We start from the raw sequence: 19,339 nt of genomic DNA, 5'->3' as shown, positions 1-19,339 counted from the left end.
GCCCTAATTGTCCCACACATTGATACAATAATACCCAAATTTGAATCAAGGCCCTTTGGAGTTATTGGCATAGTCTAGAAATCCAAACACAAACTGTGTAAATATAGAGACGTCTTTGACAAATTTTTCCCAACTCTATACAGTGCTATTGAGACTCATAAAATACAAATTAATTTAGTAGCATTACAGAATCCTTCAGACATTACGTACTTTTTAAATCAATAAATCTTGAAATTTCAACTATTGTAAGATCGGAGGAATTTGATACATTTTTAAAATTAGAATATAAAAAGTTTGAAAACTAGTAGAATTAAAATTTCAAGGGCAACATGTCAAAGAAGGGGGTAGATGTTTACTGGACCCTGCGTGAAAAGAAGTGACATGAGGTTGCAAAGTCCAATCGACTCTCTATGTAGTGGATGCTTTCTTGTGTCTAGCAGGTGGCCCACATGTTGTTGGAGGATGTTGTGATAATTATGACTTAAATTATTTGGGAACTTATTTCTTTCTCCTGGAATACAATTTTGTAATTATAAGGTAAATTCATTGAAGAGCATGATTTGATTTATCAAAATGTGTTTTACAAACACCTTTTAAAGGACCCTTTCCCTAGTAGCATAGTCCTGTAAATTCTCCCCAGGGCACAAAGAAACAGACCTTGTAGGAGACTTATTTGTATTCCTCTCCGTTGGCTCTCAGTGTCCCTACCCTGGGTCCCAGCTCTAGTCTAAAGCCATCCCTGGTGTTTATCAAGGAGATCCAAAGAACTGTTGCAAATAAACACAATCGAAGTCCAATGATGTCAGAGATCTGAGAATCAGCAGAGTATGCATCTTGGACAACTAAAGACACTTCTTTTCCTAAAAATATTTCTACAATTAATTCCTTGGTAAAATATTTCCCAGTTCTCCTCATTTTTTTCTTCAGAGAAGCATTATTCCCTATAACGTATTTTGTAGTCCTTTCCCTTTTCACTGTCAAATTACACAACCTCTTGGATGGCTTCCAAATTCCCTTGGGAGTTTATTTCACGGTTTAATACGAGATGGCCGATTTTAAACAGTTCCCTTTGAAAGTATTGAATGGGGTCTGTTTTAAATGAGTCACTCTCAGTTTGGGACAAGGGTAGTTATTTAATTTAATATCTTGGACATGTAGCTGGAGAGATCATTAGAAATGTCCATACACTTCAATGGCAAGACTTGAAGCAGAACAGCAATATATAAATAAAACCAGAAACATCTAGTTCAACCCTCTATTTTATCTTAATTCTATACTATTTCCTTTACTTATTCTAGATATACATCTATATTGAGAATATGTGTATTTTTTCTTACTAAATTTACTGTTTTAATAAGTTAAGGGTTAAATTCATAAAATGCACAATTATATAAAGTATTATACCATAGATAGGCCTTCATTGAGAGTTATGTATTGTTCAGCATTGATGAAATGCTGACATGGCTGAACTGAATCTGATCATTTTGAACTGCAGTGGAAGATGATCAAGTCATCTCTGAGCAGAAAAAAAAAAGAATACATAATACTCAAGTTCAATTACTTTTCAATTTAACTCCCCTGCTACCACTCCAGCTAAAGTCAGAGGCTTGAGCTCAAATGATAATGGAATTTTGGTGTTCCAGAAAGTATCTTTGAAATGGACCTTGGTTTTGTTATAATTCCTTCTGGTTACAGAACTTTATCCTGACTGTTTGTCTCCACAGGTCCTATCATAATTTTTCTGAAATTGAATGAATTCATATTTTGAAATCAAAGAAAATACAATCTACTTTAATTTATTCCTTTTATTGACGTAAATGGGTTTTCAAATAGACTGTTTTGCCCTCTCACAGGCCTAGGGAAATATGCTAAGGTAACTGAAGATTGCATTTAATTCATTTTACTAGTTATGATTAGCTTATGTCTTAAAGAAGATTAGTGCAACCTCTGTCTATGACTCTTTGTATATGTTTTTGAGACAACGGTTACCCCTCTTTTTTCAGGGGCAGGATGCCTGGACTTTCTTTTCTTCCATCTGGGAAGAAAGAGCAGTATTTCTTTGTTTCACATCAAGTTACTCTAGAACAATAGTTCTCAAACTTGAGCATGCAACGGATTCACCTGGAAGTCTTATTAAAAACCAGACAACTGCACCCACCAACCAGCGCTTCTGAGTCAGAAGGTCTGGGCTGGGGCCAAGAATTGACCTTTTTAATATGTTCCCAGGTGCTGCTGGTACTGCCTGGGTGTGAACGACGCTTGGAGAAGCCCCTGGCTCAAGACTGAACTTACTTTCTAGACCTGTTGGGGCACATTGCGCAAGAACACACAGCGTCTTTTTCCTTATCACCATGATCCTATTTGTACCAAATAAACACATCCTCTCTTTTCTCTCCATGAGCATGAGGATTATGCTAACCTTGGGCCTTCCCAATATACTTCAGTCATGCTCTGATATTATGGCAGAACTTTCTATCCACACATATATATATGAATTTCATATATATGAAATCCACAGAGTGACTAAGGAAAAGAATGGTAAACTGTTCAACTCCAGTCATATCTCCTTTGATGAGAAATCCTCCATCTGTCCTGACTAACAAATGAAATTCAAATGCCTTGGCTTCCTATTCAAGGGTCTCTATGAACCGGCCCCAACTTAATATTCATTCTTTCTTCTACATCCTTTCATCTGATGTTTGGTGACATTTGGCTCTTTGCCAGGAATTGTCCCAAATGCTCCCACTTCATATGTCATTTCTCCCCTTCACCCATTTTATGATGTAATGCAATTGAACGTTTTTGTTTGTTTGCTTCTGCTTTTGTTCATATGTGCCTTTGCTTCCATTGTTCCCACTACAATTTTTTGTAAATGTAGGAAATAATATAGGTTTTAAATGATAGGACTACATGATAGTGTTTGTACAGCATCTGGCATGGTGTCTGGCATAGAGTGTGCTCTTGGTTAATGCTTATTTTCCGTTTTCTTTTCTCCTTTTCTTCACATCCTTAGTGCTTTACCAATAGTGTCATGGTGAAGTCATCTTCTAACTATTGCTTTAGTTTGATTTATCTATACATTGCTTCCTTAGTATGTGTCTCATTGATTTCTATATTTTTTACAAGGGTAGCATTCTGCCTTCAAGCTAGTAGATGCTTAATAAAAATGTTGACTGTGTTTTTATTTCCGATACTTAAAAGTAGGAAGATGTTTTACAAAGATCTACTCAAAAGTGTGAAAAATACTTATTGCTGGATTTTTTGATGCTTGACCAAAGAGGGCAATTTGGATTTATTTAAGTTAGAGTTTAACTATCACTGAATTTTGCTCCAAGTTAGCTTTCACTTAGCCATTTTTCAAGAACTATATAAATCATGTCCTGGTTATTGGAATGACAACAAATGGAGAGCGAGCTGAAAATGTGCTCAATGGAGTGGAGAGAACTGTATGTGACAGGCAGTCCACCTGGCCTCATTCTGCAGTTGACTAAATCATGGAAACTGGTGTAAGTGGCATTTGTCAAAATGGTTACCCAAGGAAAACGGTGAAGGTCATAGTTCTAAGCACCGTGCTGTCAATATCAATGCCTCCTTTATCCAGAAGCAACGAAGTATCATGGGAAGAACCTGAAGACAGAGTTAGGAGATGTTAGTCTAGTCCTGCCTCTGAAAGCTGTATAAACTTAGGCAATCCTGAACATCTCTGGAAATTGACTTTAGTGAGTTGTCAAACGAAGGATTTTTCCCAGTGATCCACGTAATTGCCAGCTCAAATCTCCAATTCTATGATTGTCCCTGCAAGATTAACAGTCCAAATAGGTAGAATCCCCATTTGTTCTTGCAGCGTCCTTTAAAGAGAAGGCCTCTGCAGATCTCTAATTACCGCCATTCCACATCGACAGAAATTATCTGCTTAGAGTGTGGCTCTTGTTCAGGAGCATTTTTCCTCTCAGAAGCCATTCAGCAACGTGTGGAGATTTTTCAGTTGACACGACTAGGGGGTTTGGGGTGCTACTGGCATGTAGTGAGTAGAGGTCAGGGCTGCTGCTCACATTCCGCCATGCAAAGGACAGCATCCCCTCACCAACAAAGAATCATTCAGCCCGAAATGTCAATAGTGCCGAGGTTAAGAACCCCTGCTCTAGATAGTCAGCTAGATAATATCTTCTCTGTGAGAAGTTATTTTCTTGGCATCTATAATAGTTCTGAGCACAAAGCAAGAGCTGAATACATGCTTGTTAGAACTAAAACAAATTTATTTATTTTTTAAGTATCTGATATTCCTAGTTCATTAATCATTCCTTTGAGATAAGATTGTGAAAATGTCTCTAAGAATGCATCTGTGACTCACGATGAGTGACACACGGACTGATTTATTACATTAAGTGTCCAGCCATTTATTAGGACATATCCAGCCTCATGTGGAGACAAGGAGTCAAGAAAGGAAAGAAGAACCATGATGAGCATTCACTAGAGTCATACCACGCAGAATGTCAAAAGCAAATTCTGCCTGGGAGCTGAAGATTTCCCACCATTTCCTGAAGATGTGCACACTATATTTAATTTTTAAAACATTATTGCTACATTAAGTGATATAAAATGATTATTTTTGAAATTTAATTACTAATCTCTTGCCACTAAGAATGAAATAAGAACCAAGTCACCTACAAGTCCATACACAACTTCAAACAGAATACCCAGTTGATAGACTCAACCTAGGTAGGAATAGATAGGGTCCAAATTTCATAAACAACTCATAAAGACATAAATCTATATGACAGTTTTCCAAAGCCCAAATTGTTCTTCAGTTATAGAATATTACAACCAAAAAGAACATTAAAATCATTTGCTGTTAAGGCCCAGATAAGTTAAGTGACTTGCCAGGCTCTTTCAGTTCCACTCTCCATATCTCTAATTACTCCAAAAGGAGTGCTAATTTCATGACATGACGAGCGTTCTTTTCCTAACTAGATTCCTGGAGGCAGAAAGGGGAAAGAAAAAGAAAAGTTTCCAAATTCTTTTTTGACCTTCTCAATACTTTTTGTAAATACTTATGAAATTATTTGCTAGTCTACCAGATCTCATCAAAACTTTTCAACTTGAAATTTTTATAACTGTTTTTCAAAATTAGGTGACTGAAGTACTTCCCAAACACCTCTTGGATTCTTTAAATCTCTAAAAGAAGGTGTGTTTTCACTTTTCAAAGCCATTTTGCTGGATACATTTTTATCTTATTGTTTACGCTTCAAGAGTGCATTGTAAGTCCAATCAACCATGTAGCTTTCATAATTATGATGTTACATTCTCTATACACCTCTAGATTTTGTCATTTTGGAAGACTTGAGGTAGGAAGAAGAATTCTGTGTCCCCCTCTTTGTCCCTAATTTCCCCTCTCTGCCGGATTAAAGAATGCTGTGGCCTGACACCATCTAAGGCATTCGAGCTGGGAACAATAGCTGTTCTTACTTTAGGATCTTCTTAAATGAAGGAGCTATGTAAATGTAAATTAACAATGGGATAATTCACGTGGCTTATACTTCAGTCTCCCTGGTGTCTCAATCATTTCTGTATGCTCTCTTGGGATTGTCCTGACTCACTGTTTTACCAATTTGAAGTCCTCAGGATTGAAGTTTAGGAGGCAGGGGCAAGAGAAGAAGGCAAAGATAAGATATAAAATATATTTTAATCATTATAAATTAGCATACTTCCACAGTTAGTGTGTATGTGTGGTATGTGTCTGTGCACATGTGTATACCCAATTCTTCCACCTGCTTTTGTGGAATCCCCGTTATAATAACATAGGAAATGTGAACTTTCCTGGAGTCTTCAAATTCTTAGGGATTTCTTTAATGTATCGGATACAATAGTGAATACATATGCATTTATTCGACAGCTACCAAGTGAGTGACATCTCTTCTAGATGCGCGGGATAGAGCAGGGATCAGCCAGCCAACATGTGCACCTCTCACAGAGTGAGAGGCAGTGGGAGGCAAATAGTCAACTAGTTAAAGAAACTAGATAATTCAGAGAGTAACAATGCTAATATTCACTGACCTTTCACCACGTGCCCTTTACAGCGTTAACTTATTTGACAAAACATGGTAATGTGATGAGGACTGAGTGCTGAGGGCACTGCCAGTTTAGACCAGAATTTCAAAGAAGTGACATTTGAGCTGAGAACTGAATGTGAAGATCTGAGGCAAGAATATCCCCAACAGTGGAAAGGCTGGGTGGGCAGTGGGTGACAGAAAACCAGTGTGACTATACCTCAGTTAGGGGCGGAATAGTATGAAAAAAGGTCAGCAATCCCAGAAGGGCCCTGGGTATTATATTAAGAAATACGGAATTTTTTTTTTTCTCTTTTATCCAGTGACTGGGAGTCACTGAAGGGTGGCCGATCCAATGTATGCTAAAAAGATCCCATTGACTCTTATGGGGAGAATGTATTATGGAAGACAAGAGTTGGGAGAGGAAGCTAGTTAGGATACCATTACTATAATCCAAATAGAAGGCAGCACTTTGGACTATGGTGGGAGCAGTGAAGAAGGAAACTATGTGGGTAGATTACAAATATATTCTGGAGGAAATGCAGTCAAGCCTTGCTCATAAACTGGATGTTTGGGGTGAGGAGAAAAGATGAACGAAGGATGAGTCCCAGGCTTTTGGGTTGAGCATCTGAGGTGGGCAATGATTCAGTTCACATAGTACACACTCAATGAAACTCCCTCACTTCAAAAACGTCTTCCCCACTTCTCCCTGTCACTAATCAATCATTTCTTGAGATCCTGTTCAAACACTACCTCTATTAGGTAGCTTTCCCAGAATCCTCATACCATTTTATAACTCTGTTAGAGTAAGTACCATGCTTTTGAAATGTTGCACGACTTTTTAATTACATACTTCATTCATTTTACTAGACACTTGAGGGCAGGGACAGTTCCCATATAATTTTTGCATCCTCACCATCAACATGCACAGCATCTCACATATAGTTACTGGAACCTAAGCTCCAGTTTCCTCAGGACAGTCCTGGTTTTAAGCCTAATCATTACTAGTCACCAGCTTCACTCTCAAAACTGACTTGGTTTGAATGATAAGTTACATGGTAATCCTACGTATAGTAGATGCCCAATACTGCCTAATTATTCTAAGACTCAATATATGAACGCAACACAAAGAGGAAAGATTGGGGCTCAATTTTGAAATCTGCTAGATTCCATGATGATCTAAGGTAAGAAAATTCTGATGAAGAATCCAACCAAAAAGTGAAGATACTTAGTACTGCAGAAATTTGAGCTCTGCCTACAAATAGGAAATGGCGTGCAGAATGATGAGTTGCAGATATCTGAAGAACTTTGTGCCCCAAACATCTTGCTATTTTAGGCAAACATGCATTTTTGGTATCGTAATTCTGTGACTTTTTTCCACTGACATAGGAAGTTGCCAAAGCTGTAAGAAGGAGGGATTTCCAAATTGTACAGTACGTTCTAGAGTTGTTCCAACCTCTATATTTTTATTCTAAGTAGAAGTAGGGAGCGGTTTGAAATGAAACACCCTGGTAACTGTCAACGCATTCCTGTCTTGAACACTTGTTCAAACGCTCTCAAGGTAAAGGACCCATGACCAGGCTTATTCCTTGTCAAAACATTTGTTTGCTCTCTCATGGACAAAACCCTAATCACTTTCTCATCTCAAACATTTTATACCTGAGTGGCATCTTCTTCACACCTGGACCAAGAGCCCCTTGGGCAAGATTCTTTCTTCCCAGGCAGAGTGCAGAGTTGTATTCATGGAGGTGTTTATCCAATAAACTGTAATAAGGAGAATCCATTGCTTTATGCAGTGTTGTTATGAAGGTGCCTGGGGAAACCCTTTTGTGATCCACAGTTCACAGTCATGTGCATTTGTTGCCCAATAGATGCTTGACATTTTCTCATTACTAATATATTTTTCTCAGTATTTTGATAGATTGCCTAGGGATATTTAATTCCTAATCTCTTCTTTTTCTGGTCTCTGAAGGAAGCTGTGTGTTGTAGTCATTTCTGCTTACTCTGCTTGTGTTTTTTGGAATAATTTCAGTTTTTCATTTCACATCATATGATCATTACAGAAAGATGGGAGAACATGTGAGGCACAGTGGCGCTCCTCCCCTTCCAGATGCAGAGCTCTTTACTGGCAAGAAGCATCCTCTAGATTTCACATGTGGAGGTGGCTCTTCCATAGCCACAGCCCATGTCATGTGGCCCAGCTGTGTGAAGCTTTCAATGGTAAGTTAGATGAGAACTCAAGAATAACCCGAATCCTCCTTTTAGTAACCACACTTTTAAGCCTCAGAGAATTAGAATCTATTATCTTTTTAATTTAAAAGGGGCAAAATATTAAGTGAATACTGATAAGAAAGCATTATGTTGAAAATTGTATCAGTAACATACAGTATAAAAATTTGGTTGCATAAAACCTCGCATGAGAATAAAGAAATTACAATACTACGGTGCAGTCAAGAGAAATAGGCATTTATTCCTATCACCTCATTATAATTTACTATCTATAAGAACCTATGATGATTGCCTTCCTTGTACTATCTCATTTAATCCTCACTACAACAAGACAAAACATATACCCTAACCGTTACCTCTATTTCATAAACGGAGAGACAGCTGAAGGACCCTGTAGCTGGGAAGAGCCCATCTTTCTAATCACTGCATGATAATGGGAACTTCAGACTCAGTGAGGTCATGTTTGGGATTCTCTGCCCTGAGACACCCCTGATTTCAACATTCTTTCCATTGTACCAATAAAATATCCCTGAATTTTCAACACACCAGCATTCTAATTATATCTTTTTCATTACTTTGTGCTCCAAGAAGTAGCTCTTTGATACACCACGCTCTTCTCTTCTACCACCCTCAAGGGACTGTTTCTCCACAACTTTACGCCATCTAACCCGGAGCTGCTATCTTACCGTGCATTGATTATTACAAATTGGCAAAGGTGATGTGTTCCTTCCTCATTGCTGTGAAGACTGGTTGTACCATGACTAAAAGGTCCTTGGTCCATTTAACTACCCTGCTAGACCCATCCTAGACTGGATCCTCTTTGGGAGACCCTATGCAGGCAGTTGAGTGCCTGGGTTCATTCACATTGTGAAACACTGAAAATCTCACTGAGTGCTGACATGTTCAAACCCTATGGTTCCACCTCTGAGATAAGTAAGCACGGCCTTTGCGTGCAGAGTAACTTTCCAGCCAGTTTCTGGCCACATGAGGGGATCTCCATGGCCCTGCTCTCAGGGACTGGGGCATTCCCTAGGCTAGGTGAGAAGAAGGAGGCCATTGACACAGAGAGCTTTGAAATTCACACTCTGGCCCCATCATCCTTCATGGACCTCTGTTCTCATTCACACTCTGGGGTATACGGGAAAGGCCCTGAGCCCATGGGGGGATCTGAGCCTGCTGCTCACTTGGGACTCGGCTTGTCAAGATGCTTTTGTGACCCTGACCACATTAATTTCTCATTATTGGACAGAAATGAAGAAAATTTGGTTGAAGCTTATTCACAAGTCACTGTCTACTTCTTCAGCTTTTATAAATTCCCTGTCATACAGGATATTCAAATTTGAAGAAGAGGCAAATTGATATGAACACATCAGAAAAAGTAGCAGGAATTTAATAAAGAGAAGAAAACATTTCTAGCTAATTTCACATCTGCTATTCTTGGCAAGCTGCCCAGAATTTTTCCTCCTTTTATTTATAAAATAATTTAATTATCTTTGTACTTTAAAAGTAATTTTTGTTGTACTAATGATGGAAGGGAAAGAATATCTTGAGGTTGGCTGATAACGGATTCATGGCAAATGGTAGATAACGCAACTCTTGGCAGAGCTGCACACATCCTTGTCTCTGAGTATGGCCTGTTGCTACCTAAGGAGGTAACACCATCTTCCTTGGAAGAGTTAATAAGTTAAATTACTTGGTTTTTTGCAAATAGCTCACATTTTTATTATCTAGAATGCTAATTTATTCAACATGATGACTAGAGAATCTAGAATCTAGTTAAACTCTTAGGTACTAGAAATGCTAATCTTGTATCTCACTTAATCCCCACAACCACGTAGTGATTAAATATTATTGCTGTCATATGGGGTTTTTTGTCTTTTACAGTGAAGGAAACTGAGACTCAGAGAGATCAAGTGATTTGTCAAAGTCACCCAGCCAGAATTCTAAGCCTGTCCTTTTTTCACTGGAATATATGATCTCTCTTCTCCTCTACTCACTCTCTCTGATGATTATTATTTCAGAAATGTAAAAATCAAGTGAGTTTACTTTGTTTAAAAACAAAAAAAGAAGGCAGAATTGCCAATGTTGTCTGGGCTGACACAGCCAGCGTGAGCAGCGACGGCACCGAGCCCCTCTGAGCACACCCCGTGGGGGAGAGGGAGGTGACAAAATGCTCAATTCAGGTTTTCAGTGCAAAGTTACTGAGCCCCCACCATGGAGAGGCATGGCTCGTGACTCACCAGAAATGTAGAGGCTGCAAGCATCTCAGCCTGCCTGCTTCACCGCCCACCAGCTGTCCAGCTGTACGACCTGCCTCTGTGCCCTCAGTCCCTCCAGGGTGAGATAAGGATTACACACCTTTTCCTGGTGAGATCGTGGGGATTAAGGAGGAAACTGGATAAAACAGCTTGCTCAGGACCTGGCAAGAGGAGGTGCTCAATAAATGCTGGCACAGTAGGTCTTAGAACGTCCCGTGGAGCATGGACACCAGTAACCAGAGGAGGAACGACAGAGAGTGTAAGAAAACCCAGACACCCAGCTGTGGGCCTTCAGAGGAGGTGACTAACACAGCAGCTGGCAAGAAGCTCACTGTCTGCCTGGCACTGCTCGAAGGCGGTGAGGCAGCAGAGAGAGGTGAAGTCACCCGCCCGTGGTCACATGCAGCCACTGAGGAGCAGGCAGGGTTCAAGACCAGGCTGCCTCACTCCAGAACCAGCCAGCACACCCACCACTCACACTGCTTCTCAAGATCACAACCATTGGTGGGTTCTGCAGGTGTCCACCGCACTCCCTGGACAATTTAAGGAGTGTACCATATTTGAGAATTTGATCTTACATGATCTCCCATTTTCCACATGTTTCGTATATGTAACCCTCATCTTCCCCAGTGAACTGTCAGCTCCTAGATTCTAACATTCACTACACACGGCACCCTGCAGATGTGACGCACAATAAATACACTCCAAAAATGTATGGTGAGTGAAGTGAAATGCTACCGTGAGGTGCAGCTTCAGAGAATTCAGAGCGTCTGCTCTTTGCTGGAAAACACGGGCTAGCCTCATGTGCTGCTATAATTAGAAATGAGGCTGCTTTGGGGAAAGCAAAAACAACCACATAAATAACAAAATAGCCCAGGTAACGCAGTAGCATTGACCAAAGGTCCCAATTTGCATCTGAGCAGTGGGAGAACGGCCTCTGTTGGCCACTGATACTCTCACAAGGGGATTAGTCCCAGTCACACAAACACAGTCAGTGCATGAATGTGTAGCTGAATATATTATGCAGAAAGAGAGACAGAGCGATACATAAATACAGATGGAATAGCAGCCTTTTATGTTGTCTCTGTGAATAATAGTTACACGGTCGAGCCTGACTATGCTTCTCTTCTTAATTGTTCAAGCACTATAAGACATATATACTTCACAATAGAAAGAAAATGCTTTAAAATGCTAATAGTTATGTTTGTCTTTTGATAGTTTTAATGATATAATTTTTTTTCTTTTTTTTTTTTTTTGAGGAAGATTAGCCCTGAACTAACATCTGCTGCCAATACTCCTCTTTTTGCTGAGGAAGCCTGGCCCTGAGCTAACATCCGTGCCCATCTTTCTCTAATTTATATGTGGGACACCTGCCACAGCATGGCTTGCCAAGTGGTGCCGTGTCCGCTCCGGGGATCCGAACCAGCGAACCCCAGGCCACTGAAGTGGAACATGCAAACTTAACCATTGTGCCACTGGGCCGGCCCCAATATAATGTTTTTAGCAATAACCTTTACGAATCTACTGTCTCAACAATTAAAAAAAACCAATAACCCCATTAAAAAATGAGCAGAGAATCTGAATAGACATTTTTTCCAAAGGAGACATACAGACAGCCAACAGGCACATGAAAAGATGTTCAACATCACTAATCATTAGGGAAATGCAAATCAAAACCACAATGAAATATCATTTCATACCTGTTAGAATGGCTACTATCAAAAAGACAAGAAACAAGTGTTGGAGAGGATGTGGAGAAAAGGGAACCCTTGTACACTGTTGGTGGCAATGTGAATTGGTACAGCCACTATGGGAAACAGTATGGAGGTTCCTTAAAAAATGAATAGGATTATCACATGATCCAGCTATTCCACTACTGGGTATTTATCCAAAGACTACAAAATCACTAATTTGGAAATATATATGCACTGCTATGTTCACTGCAGCATTATTGACAATAGCCAAGATATGGAAATAACCTAAATGTCCATCAACGGACGAATGGATAAAGATGTGGTGTGGGGGTGTGTGTGTGTGTGCGTGCACGCGCGCACATGTGTGTAATGGAACACTACTTAGCCACGAAAAAGAATGAAATCTTGCCATTTGTGACAACATGGATGAAACTTGAGGGTATTATGCTAAGAGAAATAAGTCAGAAGGAGAAAGGCAAATGTTGTATGATTTCACTTATGTATGGAAGATAAAAAAAACAAACAAAACATAATAAATGAACCAACACAATAAATCAAAAACAACTCATAGATACAGAGAACAGATGGATTGGTGGTTACCAGAGGGAAGGAGGTTAGGGCGTGGATAAAGGGGTGAAGGAGGTCAATTGTAGTGTGATGGATGACAACTAGACTTTTAGGGGTGATTACTTTGTTGTGTAGACAGATATCAAATTATAACGCTATACACCTGAAACTTATATATATATATATATATATATATATATATATATATAAAAAGAATTGAAGACGGACTTATTTTTCATACAGAGCATTTTCAAGTTTCACAATGCATGAAGTATGGTCCTATCTGCATTTGGTAAACCATTATTTATGTCTGCTGATTAGTAAAGAATGTGATCAAATATGCAAAGCGTATAAAAACATAAAAAGCTTTAACAGTGTAACATGTTTTGGGGTTTGAATAATTCTTTATTAAAGATAATCAAGATTTTGCTTAAAAATCAAAACAAATTTTCGAGAATAATATTTTCAAATGGAACAAATCTTGAGAAGGTTTCTCACCTATCAAAAATAGAATTTCTATCCTGAATTACAAAAAGGAATTTCATCCTCCTTCTGCCAAAGAGTATATAGATCACCCTGGGGAATTTGTATATTCCATTAAATTCAGAGAAGTTCAACTATCAATTTTATTATTATATATTTATCAAAACGCTAAATATATTTATTAGGTGAAGGAAAAAAAACCCTGTTCTCAGGAGGATTATAGCATTTGTGACATTTCAAATGATCCAAAAAAGGAAAGATGAACCTAATATTTTAACGACTGTCTCAAATGGTCAAAGACCCCGCAGTACCTCCTATCTTTTCTCCAGTAGAGTGTGTTGCTTCTGGCACAGAAAAGTATATAAATGGCTAATATAAAAAGACAAATATTACGTTCCTGTAGGTAATGCTTATCAACATAAGAGAACCCAGAAATTTCAAACTGGAAAAAACTGAATGAAAAAAAAAAACCAAACGCTGCTCTTAAAGCGTTCTCGTATGCTCTAGATAAGACTAGTTAATGAATAATGAAGGAAGTGGTGCTGTGAAATGAGACTGGTTTATTGTTCTCCTGTAAAGCAGTTTAGACTAATTCTCCTATGACTTCATGACTAAATGGGTTCATAATGCAACATTTTAATGTTAATAATCTACTTGCACAAATCAAGCAAATGGCAAATATTGAATCATTTTATAATTAAAAAAAATCAACACTGGTCATGGGGCCCATCTTTAATAGACACTAATTCTCCACATTGCTCCTTTTGCCCCCAAGATTTTGGGGGAGTAGGCAGAAATATGTTCCTTTAGAAGTCTTGTAATGTTACTGATCATTTTCTCCATAAAAATAGCTCTACTTAGAAAATAAAAGTACTCATCTAAAAAAGACCAACTATACATTGTAATTAATGTCAAATCTATCAATTTAATAATGGTATGGGTTAGGAATAATTGGTAGTAAGTTGATTAAGTATTAAGACTACAAAATTAGAGGTAAACTTAGGGCTCAAATTCATTTAGCTGTATTGAAAGTATTATAGCAAGTTAAATGCATTTAGATTCCACGACACACGACATTATAGTTTTTAAAAAACTGGAATATTTGTATCATTTTAAAAGACTAAGCAACTGCTTAGAAGCAATAATGACCCTGTGCCCGTCTGGGGAAAATACTGAAGGTTCCAGTGGGGACAGATGAGTTCGTCATTCAATCAGGAAGAGTTATGGAGGTCTCTCTCCGTGCTGTGTACTACTTGTAACATTGTTAGCAGTAATTTCCACAAGAAACTCTTGACAGTGAAACCAAGTAGGCTCTCAGGGTGCCTAGGTGCTCTTTTCTGTGAAGAGCTTGCCAGGCAGAGTGAGAGGGAACAAGAAACTTTCCTCTCCCTGGGGGAGGGCCTGTCCTGAGTGTGAACGGGGTATGGCAAGGGCGGGAGAAAGAGAGCAAGAAGAGTGACGTGTGAAGCGCTCCACTCAGGGCCTGATTGATAGTCAAGACCTGATATTTGAAGAGTTATCATTATTACTTAGGGTAGGGGGGTAAGGATGGAACATTCATTGGACCTGAAGTGAGGAAGGGAAGCAAATGATGAGCATGGAGCTGGAGAAGGGGCAGGAGGAGGGCCACAGACAGGCAGCACACGGTCACGCGGAGCCTCAGGCAACCATTTCCATACCGAACAGGCTTCTGCTTTGACTTGCTGTTTATTCCTCCCACTCTCACCTCTTTTGCATCCAGGTTCTGTGCTGCTTTTCCCAAACTCCCTCGCAACACTTAAGAAACACTTTATTAACAATTTGGAGGTTACAGCTAGTGACTGAAACCTCCCTGCCAGGGCCTGGGGCGTCTAACCTATGGCCTACTTAGAATCTGTTTGTCCAAGGACAATTATGAGTACATAACTATAATTTTATTCCCTCTTTTTGTTTGCTAAGGAATATTTACATAATGGATATCCAGCCAGAGAAAAGATGACTTGAAGAGTGACACCATGATCGCCTTCCCAGATGTTTGCCTTCAGGACGTGAAATGAGTGACACAGAAACAAGATGGGGAGTTACTGGCTAGATGCCAACGCAACAAGGGACACACCGCAAGAGTGATCGACAGGTCACAAAGTAAGTACGTCGGCAATCAATGATGTTATTAAAGACCTATCATATAACGTCCATGTGGGGGCAGAGAACTATTTGCAAAATTCGGAAATTAATCTGCAGTCACAGGTTCTGTCTGGAGTTCTGCCTTCCATTGTGGTCGGCATTCCTTAAGGTCGCAAATTTAAAAAAAAAAAGAAAAAGGAAGTTCATTTGATTTAAAAGTTGAAAAATATGACCTTTGAGGAAAGGTTAAAGGAATTGGGGTTATTGGGGCCAGGGAAAACACAACTGCAGAATTGACTTAATAAATGTCAAATACTAGAAATCAACTGTTCTCCAAGCATTCAGACGTCTGAAGCACAAAGAGTAGGCTGAAACTGCAGCAAGAGATTTGAGTTTAACTTTAATAAGGAACTTCCTGGAAGGAATCTAAACCTCTACTGCAATTTAACTTAATGTTACAAGGTTAATTAAACACAAACAGGCTACCAAGGAAAGTTGTGGAATCTTGGCTCTTAGATAGAAAACCACGTATCTTAAATGGTTTGGGTTTACCTCTGCTTGGAATTAAGAGACTGGATCGAATAACTCCCAGAGTTTGCTGGCAGTCTATTATACAACTGGTTTTATAGCTTTTTGACTTCCTCTGTGCATGGGCGAGGCACACATCCATAGGAACTCTCGAGTTGAAGAAAAAGTACAACAAACCCTACGTACAAAGTGACTCGAGTTTTCTTACTTGGCATAAGAGAGGAAAAGCATTATTTTTAAATTGGCTCTTTTCCTGCACACTATTAAGGAGAACTCTAGTTTGGGATAACACAATTACAGCACTCAAAGATAGTCCTAAATCGTTAACATACTGAGCCCATTGAACTAATCATTGATACCACATTCAAAGTCGTCTTTTTGAGCAAAGTAAGAGCTTAAGCAGAGAGCTTAACATCTAACCACAAGCAACGCTTATTTTTGGCCTTATTAGGAATTTGACATTAAAAAAAAAAACCCAAACCACACACTTTTATTATATATGGTCAACAATAAGAACAAAAAGCCAGCCCATTTCTCACAGTATTAAAGTGGTTTAATGCATTGCTCTCATGTGCTGCAATATTCAAAAAAGGATAATTTGTGAAAAAAAAATGGCTGTAGTTGCTAAACATTTGATGAATTGTGGCATAATGTTAAATAATTATTCTTCGCCTTTTTTTCTCTTCTGTCAAAGTGGGCCAAGTCATTTCTTTTTATTGCCTTTCCCCCCTGTTTTTTAAAGAAAGAAACAAACCACTGTGGCATCCACTTCATTTTAAACTGATGCTTCCATTATTTCATATCTAAATGGGGCTGACATCATCAGCTCCTTCGTGTCCTGAAAGATATCTCCCTCTGGTCCACTGTTGCATACTTGATGCATTACATGAAATAAAATATCTCAAGATTTTGAAAATATTTATTTCAAAAACAGCAATCAAATTGTCTGTAATCACATTTTCTGCTGGCTTTCCAAGCTGCATTATTCAATATGCTGGTGGTCCTTACCATAATGGCAACATATTAGAAATTCATGCTGATCTAATATATCTGACTTACTGGATTCGCGGCACTCCTTATAGACGCAGGGTGACACTCCTGCTTCAGTTTTGAGTGTCCTGCACAGGACCTACCGAAGTGATGGTTGTCAAAACAGTTGTACGCTTGCCTTTGAAAGCAAAGTGTGCCACCACTGAATGCTAAAAATGACAATAAATCTGAGTATATACATTATGTTTGCTTTTGTTGCCTGGAAAAATAAGGCATTTGGGAAATAAACCCCCCAATTTTATTGCCTTTTAACATCTTTTTCCATTTTAAACTCCAGAACTAGAAATTTGAAGCATTCAAATAAATTGAAATCTCCTTTGTTGCTTTTTTCATTGTAAATTTTCTATAATGTGTCATTAGGAACCACACTCTACGAAAGGCCCAGGTTCTAAATGAATCCTTTCTGCGAGGCCATTCTAAAACTTTGCACGGTTTTTCTTTGTATGAAAGAGCTTCTGTTGACTGCACAAAGAACAAGCAATCGCCACATACAGGCCAGGCAGCGAGGCTGGATGACTTTACACAGGGTTGTATTTTCCCTTCCACCCATCCATGATTAAACCCAGCAGTGAATGTACCAGAGAGGAGAGAAAAGGAGAGGCTCTTGATTTCAGTTTGTAGGAATGAAAGGATTTTTCTAAACCATGAATACTTAATACGAACATTTTCTTATTCTACCTTTCTCCCAAAATAGTTCTGTAGTTTCTTTTTAACAACATGAAAACACTGTTCGTTCTCATGAAGCGACGTCACTGTCTTCTTAATAGCAGAATAACATTTTCCACTCTAAAGAAATGTTCTGTTCAATGGATTCAAATATCGTAATAGCTGATTAGGCTTTGCGGGCACAGATAAAACATTGAGAAAGCCAAAGCAATGGTAGGAAAAATCACTAAGTAACTAAAGCGACAGGTTGAGTAAGTTGTGATTCTGGATCCGAGGTGCGTGGTCGATAGAGAATGAATCATAGGAAAATGCTACCCCGGAAAGAATCTCAGAGATCAGTTAGTCTTGTGGTTTTCCATCTTCTTGGGGGGCAGACTCCTTTGTTCAAGGGGACTTTTACAAGAAATGAACAAGTGAGATGGCATAAGAGCAATGTCACTCTGGCTCATTCCTGGCTTCCCGTGGCTGCAACAAGCTCAGTTTGGACCCCCTGATCTCCCACCGCAGGTTACACACGGAGCGCAGTGAATTGCCCATGGTTAACAAGCTGATCCAAGGCAGGGCCTGGCCCTCCAGACTCTCATTCCAGGGTTCTTCTAACCAGACCCCACTGTCTGAGAAGTGCAGGCTAATCAACTACCCCTTATCAAAATAACTCAGGGAACTTTTGAGAAAAATGGAACTCTTGCACATTGGGTCATGAACGGCTGTTTACCTTGGACCTAGAGAATCAGAGTTAATTGGCACTTATTCGACAGCATATACTAATAGAAATTCGACCCTGTTTTATAGCCTGGTTTTGGAAAATAGGGGCTTAAAGAAAATAGAATCTTTTTTAAAGTGCCAGAAAAGTAACTTTTTGTAGGAGTCCCAACTGACTACTAACATAAAAGGGTACAGGTAAGAACGGACTAAAAGGAAGTGGTGGGAAATTTGGGAAGGAAGAAATTTCACCTTATGAATGCTTCAGCCCATCTATGTTTATGGTAAATTTTAGAAGGCCATCTAGATATTGTACCCTGCTGGGGTTTTTATCAGAAAGAGATTCCTGTTGAACACATCCAGCACCTGCTACAGTAGTGACAGGCACAACTTTACAGATATTAACTATTTTAATGCTCATAATATTAGGAGATTAAATATCTCATTATACTCACTTTATAGATAAGGAAACTCAGGCACAGAATGATTATATAAGTTGCTCAATGTCACACAGCTGGTAAGTGCCAGTGCCAGGATTTGAACTGAGGCAGACCAGCCCAATGATGTCAGTTTTAATCACAATGGTCCATAAGGACACTCAGTAAAAGGTAAAGACTTCTTTGGTTAATAGCAGGCTTATTGCTGTCTTTTTTTTTTTTTTTTTCCTTTTGACAGCTGTGAAGAAGATTAAGGATTAAAGTATAAATAACTTTTGGAAAATCTTCTCTCTCATGCATTTTAACTTCTCCAAAAGAGCTATACACAGACAGGCTTGCTTTTCATATTTTATTTAATAAAATTACATAACGCTTCCCATGAGGTAAGGACTACTATTATCCTTGTTTTTCAGATAAGGAAGGAAGCTGGGGTATTTCCTGGCCGAGCCACTGAACGAGTCACTTAACCACTCTGAACCTCCACTTGCCATTTGTAAAATTGGGCTAATAATATTCAGATATTGATTTCTAATTATGGACTAAATTTTTTATGTCTAATATATTAGACATCTGTA

General features: G+C 38.9%; 1 protein-coding gene across 4 annotated transcripts in view; it reads right to left on the bottom strand.

Moving 5' to 3' along the window:
* The window catches only part of TOX (thymocyte selection associated high mobility group box), a 291,760-nt gene that overhangs the window by 99,242 nt on the left and 173,179 nt on the right, over positions 1-19,339 (bottom strand). The gene's annotated exons all lie outside the window — the stretch shown is intronic.

The sequence above is a fragment of the Equus caballus genome, chromosome 9 (genome assembly GCF_041296265.1).
Source record: "Equus caballus isolate H_3958 breed thoroughbred chromosome 9, TB-T2T, whole genome shotgun sequence".
Lineage (NCBI taxonomy): Eukaryota > Metazoa > Chordata > Mammalia > Perissodactyla > Equidae > Equus > Equus caballus.
Note: the sequence above shows the minus strand (reverse complement) of the source record. Positions and strands in the feature narration are given on the sequence as shown.